Source organism: Rhododendron vialii, chromosome 6a, assembly GCF_030253575.1.
Source record: "Rhododendron vialii isolate Sample 1 chromosome 6a, ASM3025357v1".
NCBI classification, from domain to species: Eukaryota; Viridiplantae; Streptophyta; class Magnoliopsida; order Ericales; family Ericaceae; genus Rhododendron; species Rhododendron vialii.
The window spans coordinates 14,194,793-14,200,837 of NC_080562.1; positions in this window are offsets into that span (position 1 = coordinate 14,194,793).

A 6,045-nucleotide genomic window follows, 5' to 3' on the forward strand; every position below is an offset into this window, starting at 1 on the left:
ATCTAAAGGTATGGTTAATGGAGGAAGGGTTTTGGCTATAGCTTTGAGGTTTTTGACGGCATTGGTACAATGGGCTGACCAAGGAGGAGGGTTTTTTTTTAGTAGAGCTGAGAGAGGAGTACGGTATTGGGCAATGTTGGAGATGAAATCAGCCATATAGTTAATAATTCCAAGGAATTGTTGAACTTATTTGACTGCGAAATTTTCATCCGGAAAATGATCAAGCTGGGAGGCTATATGAGACTAGAGGGTATATTGACCTTTAGAGATATGCATCCCTAAAAAATCAATCTCTGGTTGGGCAAGAAGCATCTTTTTCTCTAAGAGCATGATACCATGAGTTTGAACTAATGAATGGAAAGTTTGTAGTATGATAGCATAAGACTCAATATCTGGAGAAAAAAGCAGAATATTATCAATGTAGACGAGTGCTGAGGATAGAATGGGGGCAAATACCCAAATCATGGCCTTTTGAAATAAGGATGGAGCTATTTTTAATCCAAAATGCATGACTGACCACTAAAAGTGGTGATTTGAAATGCAAAAACCAGTTTTGGGATCATCATCTGGATGGATGCCCAGTTGCCAAAAACCTGCTTTCAAGTCAAAATTTGAGAAAATCTGAGCTTTAGGCAAGTTTGCAAAAAAGAACACTTCTCCGAGGAAGAAGGAATTTGTTATCTTGTAGAAAATAATTCAGAGGCTGGTAATTGATGACCAAGCGAAGCTTTCCTCTTATTTGTTATGTCCTTTTGTTTACATAAAATGCTTCGCATGCCCACTGAGAGGTTGTGGGCTTGATCAAACCTTCTGATTGGAGTTGCTGGAGCTCTTGAAGAGCAAGTTGGTAGTGTTCTGGGTTCATTCCATGATTGGTAGCTTTTATGGGGTTGATGTCTTCATTTTTCTTAAAGAGAAGAGAAATGAAGAATTTTGGGTTTTTCCATAGTGGGTTGGAGCATTTGGTGAGGAATTGGGAATGAGATTCAGCACAAGAAGTTTGGATTATGGCTTATTTGATGGAGGAGAAATTTTCCATGGAAAAGAGATTTGGTTGAGTGGTTCAGGGTAACAGGTAGTTTTTGTATTTCAAGCCTTTTTTGAGCTAGGAGATTTTGCTGAGATTTTGGAGAATATCAAAACCTAACAATAAATATTTTCCTGGGAGGTCAGAACCATAGATTTGGTGTTTTATGGTGTATCCAGGGAAAAGTTGGATGATAATAGACTTACTGATTAAAGTGATGACAAAAGTTTCTCCATTGGCTGTTGTAAAGGGTCTGAAACATGACTGCTAGTAGGATCTAGGGAGAATTGATGGGTTAAGGATGGAGGCTGCAGCACCAGTATCAAAGAAGGCGATAACTGGTATGGGTTTTTCATATTTTCCAAGCAAGATTTTGACTTTGGCTAAGGGTTGAGCCAGCATGATGTTTGAGAATTCAAATGTTTGGATTTCAAATGAGAATGAGTCAGAATCATTAGAAGAGTCATCTGATTCTGACGAATCATCTGAATCATCAAAAGTAAATGCTAGCACTGCTTCGGCTGTTGCTTCATCATCAATAGAAAATAGGGATTCGATATCACCATCTTCAAGATCATCGTCAATGAGAGCCAAAGAACTCACCATTTTGTCTATTGCTGTTTTATTTGGACACTATTTGGCATAGTGTCCCTTCTTTCTGCATATGTAGCAGCGATCAGACTTTCGTTGCCCTTTGAACTTTTTTTCTTGAAAAGTTTCGATTTTTTCTGGCGTGAAAACTTGCCAAATTTAGAAAACTTTGGAAACTTGCCAGGAGATTGGAACTTCCATTTCTGAAAGTGTTTGGATTTCTGATATAAAGGACGGCAAGTGCACTTCTTGTCTTTACACTTTATAGATAAGTCTAGCCGGTCACATGCTTTGCCAAGAAGCTTTCTCTGTTCTTCAAGAGTTTTAAGGAATTTCTGGTGATTGCACAGCTTTTCCAAAGCAATCAAAGAGTGCTGGTAAATACTGCCAAGAGATGTTGCATTCAACGTCAATCCTTTTGTTTGAAGTAACCTTGTTATTTCATTTCCCAATGGTTCAGGAAGGGAATTAAGAAAAACTTGTTTGAGGTTGCATCATCCATGCTGTTGAGAAGAATCTCCGAGACATACGATCATAATGAATCTCCAAATCTTTTCCTTTGAATGAACAACACTTCATGTTAAGATATTCTTCTCGAACAAACTCCTTGGTGTTGTTATGATCTCCAAGAAACTCAATATGTAAGATTGAGATGAATTGATCAAGTGTTGGCAGTTGTTTAAGTTGTAACTATCGGTACTCACCAAGAGCCATGTACCATTGACGAAAACGGCCAAGAAATTTGTTGTACACTTAGTAATAACGATACTTAGCGTAGTGTTTGGGGAGAGCATAGTAGCAGTGCACCAAGCATGAATTTCATAAAACTTATCTAACCATTTTGATGGAGAAATATTATCAAAAGAGAAACATTGGGTATGAATATTGGAATGTAAGAAGGAATCAAATGTTGAAATTTCAGGAGGTGTGTCAAACTCGGGACCTTCTTCAATGATCGGATTTTCAACATGTTCCTCTAGATTTTCTGGGTTTATCATAAAAATATGAGGAATTGGCATAGAATCAGTGGATTCAGTATCCGAATTATACTCAATGGTTGATTCAGGAGATGGGGTTTCGGGTATAGTGGCTAAGGTATGTAGAAGAGCGGAGATTAGATTTTTGGAAGGGCTAAAAGTTAACTGAACCATTAACTGGGGTGACTTTGAATTTGGATCAGATGGTTTAAAATGAGTGAAGGTAGTTGGAGCAAAGGTAGATGTGGATGGTGGACGCAGAACGGTTAGAGGTCGGATAGGTTTTATTTTGGGCTTTGGGAAATGAGGTTTTGGTGGAGATGGTCTTTTTGGTAGAGGAAGGAAAGTTGATGAGCTCTCAAAGATATTGGAGCTTGACTCACCAAATTCTGAGGTAGGATTTATAGAAAAGGGTTGAGACATTTGAGGAATACCCAAAAAAAATTTGGTGAGAGGAAGATGCTACATGTCAAATGGGCTTTTTGCTGAGAATACTGCTAAGCTTGAAGATGTTGAAGCTGGTTCTTTAGATGCTTCATTTCAGCATCCTTTTGGTAAAAGGCTGCTAAAAATGCCTGGTTGGCATATGCCATTTGGAGAAGTTCCTGATGAACATTTTGAATCTTCTGTTGCAGATCTCTGATAAGAAGTTCAAAAGATGATAACTTCTTATGGACAACAATCTTCAAATTTTGCTGAGAATGAGCAATTTTCTGAAGAATTTTGTTTTGAGCCAAAGAATTCGCTGACTGCCAATTTATTGCTACTTCTACTGCTGACACTACTTTGGTGCTACCATCAAGGAGAATGGTAGTAGAATCTGAAATTTTATGACGGTGGGTCATCCTTTCTTGAGAATTATGGAACTCTAAAGGAGGAAAATCCGCTTCAGTCCAAGGAGAAGATGGGGTGAACATAAAACACCCACTGGGTTGAGCTGAAAGACCATCATTAGATGGAGGTTGAGAAGGAGGTGGAGATTTACAAGGAGTGAGAGGTAAAGGAGAGCATAGTGGACATGGATCTTTAGAATCTTCTTCATCTTCTAGAAGATTGTCTTCTAGACACTTATCACAGTCACAGGCATCAAAATAACAATGGTCTGTTTCTGAATTTTTGAAATAGAAAACTGGGAGGCCATTGGGTCCAAAATATTTAATTGGAGGGTCAGATCCATAACCATCTACAAACATATCAATCCTTGAGGGAAAAATGACAGGATGTGTGGAAGATGAGCCAAATGTTTCTTTTGGAAACAAGATCTTCATCGTACCATCAGGTTTTGGGATGAAAAGTGAATTTGAGGATTGAATAGGTATGTGCTTTTGTTGGTTTTTCTCATAAACTGTAACTCAAGATTCTAGGAGAAGCTTGAGAAGCTCAGATCGAGAAATCTATCGTGAAACATGGACACAGGAAGCTTGGTGAGGTGCGTTGACAGTTAGAAAAATGGCTTCATTTGTGGAGGAAGGTAATGACATGTCTAAGGCATGGTTCTGAAGGCGATAAGTCATTTGGTAGTAAAGGATTGCTGCGTATGTGGTGAAAATTTGGGAGGCACCACCTATTTAAACTTGCACCTTTAAAGCTGTTAGCAGATGACGATCTACTAATGACATGTTGAAATTAGGATAAAAGGTAAGACTACAATTCCAGCAATTAAAGTGGTTTGAACTGTAACAATACACGCATGCTGGTACTGTAAAAACCTGATATCTACCAGAGCAAGTCTGGAAGTAACAGATAAACCTTTTCTGCCAAGAAAAGTAATTTATTCCAAAGTGAAGATAAGTAAATTCTTCTTGTTGTCAAATGCGAGGCAAATCAACTGAGATTTCTAAGGGTAAAAGTTGTTCAGCTTCTGTAGCTAGTATAAAACACTGATCAAACTTGGAGGCTTGAACATACTCTTTTACAGAAGTTGGTCGTTTGTGGAGAAGAATTGGGTGACGGTCTTTTTTCACAGAGGTTTGTGGTCTAACAAAGGCATTATAGGGATTTAAAAAAAGGAGATCAGTAAGGGGAACCTTACTATCATTAAGAAGATATTCAAATTCATACAAGTACTCAAGATTAGAAGCAGAGGAAGAAGAGGAATTTCTACTGGAGGACGATCTTGAGGTAACAAGAGATGAGGTGGCAGAGGAATGGGTAGAAAACAAATAATTCATTCTCTAGGTAAAAATCTGGATTCTTCGTTTCCTCATTCAGCAAATCTTTTTCTTTTCAATGTGAGATTTTTAACTAATTTTATCAATGAAATTTTGTATACTAGGGTAGATAAACCAAGACACACTGCTTACACAAAAGCCAAAGTCTCAAGGTATTTTTAACCTACTGATACAAAAATTTCAACCAAAATAGTTAATGAAGTTTCTGATGTGGATGATCCTTAGAAGGCAACCACAGAGCACATGCTTCAATTTTTTTTTTTTTTTAGAAAAGATTTAGAATAGTTTTGGAAAAGAAATTCTCAGAAGGTGTTTAAGTTAGAATGGACAACATGGCTCTGATACCAAATTGAGCAGATACGAAGTGAGTACAAACACAAAGTATGTTAGGATCAAGAGAGAACACTAGAGAATACACAACACAAGGAATATATTGCTTAAGTCTGAGAATACATTGGTGGAGGCCTCCTCTTTTTATAGAGTGAAGAGAGGCCTAGGCTGAGAAGGTTCCCAGAAAGTAACTATTACAAACATTTACTATTACACATGTGATACATCATGACATCTTTGAAAACCTATTACTCCCTCCGTCCCTTTTTTTGTGTCCAGTATTCCATTTTGGGCTGTCCCTTAATAAGTATCCATTTTGTAAAGTTAGGGGGGTAAAAGTTGGTGTATTATCTATTTTGTCCCTAAAAGTAGATTTTATTTTGAAAAGTTAGTGAGTAAAAGTGTAATGATGATGGGTAAGTAAGGAAAGTGGAGGAAAAAGTTGATGTGAAAGGTGTAATGATGATGTCTTTTTAATAAGTTGGAGTTACGAAGCAGGACACTTAAAAAGGGACGGAGGGAGTAATACAAACACTTTTGGTGGAATCTCTCAGACCAGTACATCACGCCTAACTACATTACACATATGGACACATATGAACAATATATTTCACCACTTCCTAAAAGAATGACATGACTAAAAGTAAAACAACAATTATCTTGTTACTTTTACTTTATTTCATTTCACACTTTACATTACATCACACAGAAGGAAATAAATATACACCACACAAAAGAAACAATTGGCATGAGCACGTGATTGTCACTCTGTATCATCTGAATCACTCTCTCTAGAATAGCCTTCAATTTTATCAGTCAAATAATAATGATCCAAAAGATAGTGAATTTTTTGGCGTCACTCTTCTGAATATATATCATTGAATTTTCAATTTGCAATTTCATAACGTAGGAGAGATGAGCGAACTTCTGCAGGCGTCAATCCATTGAG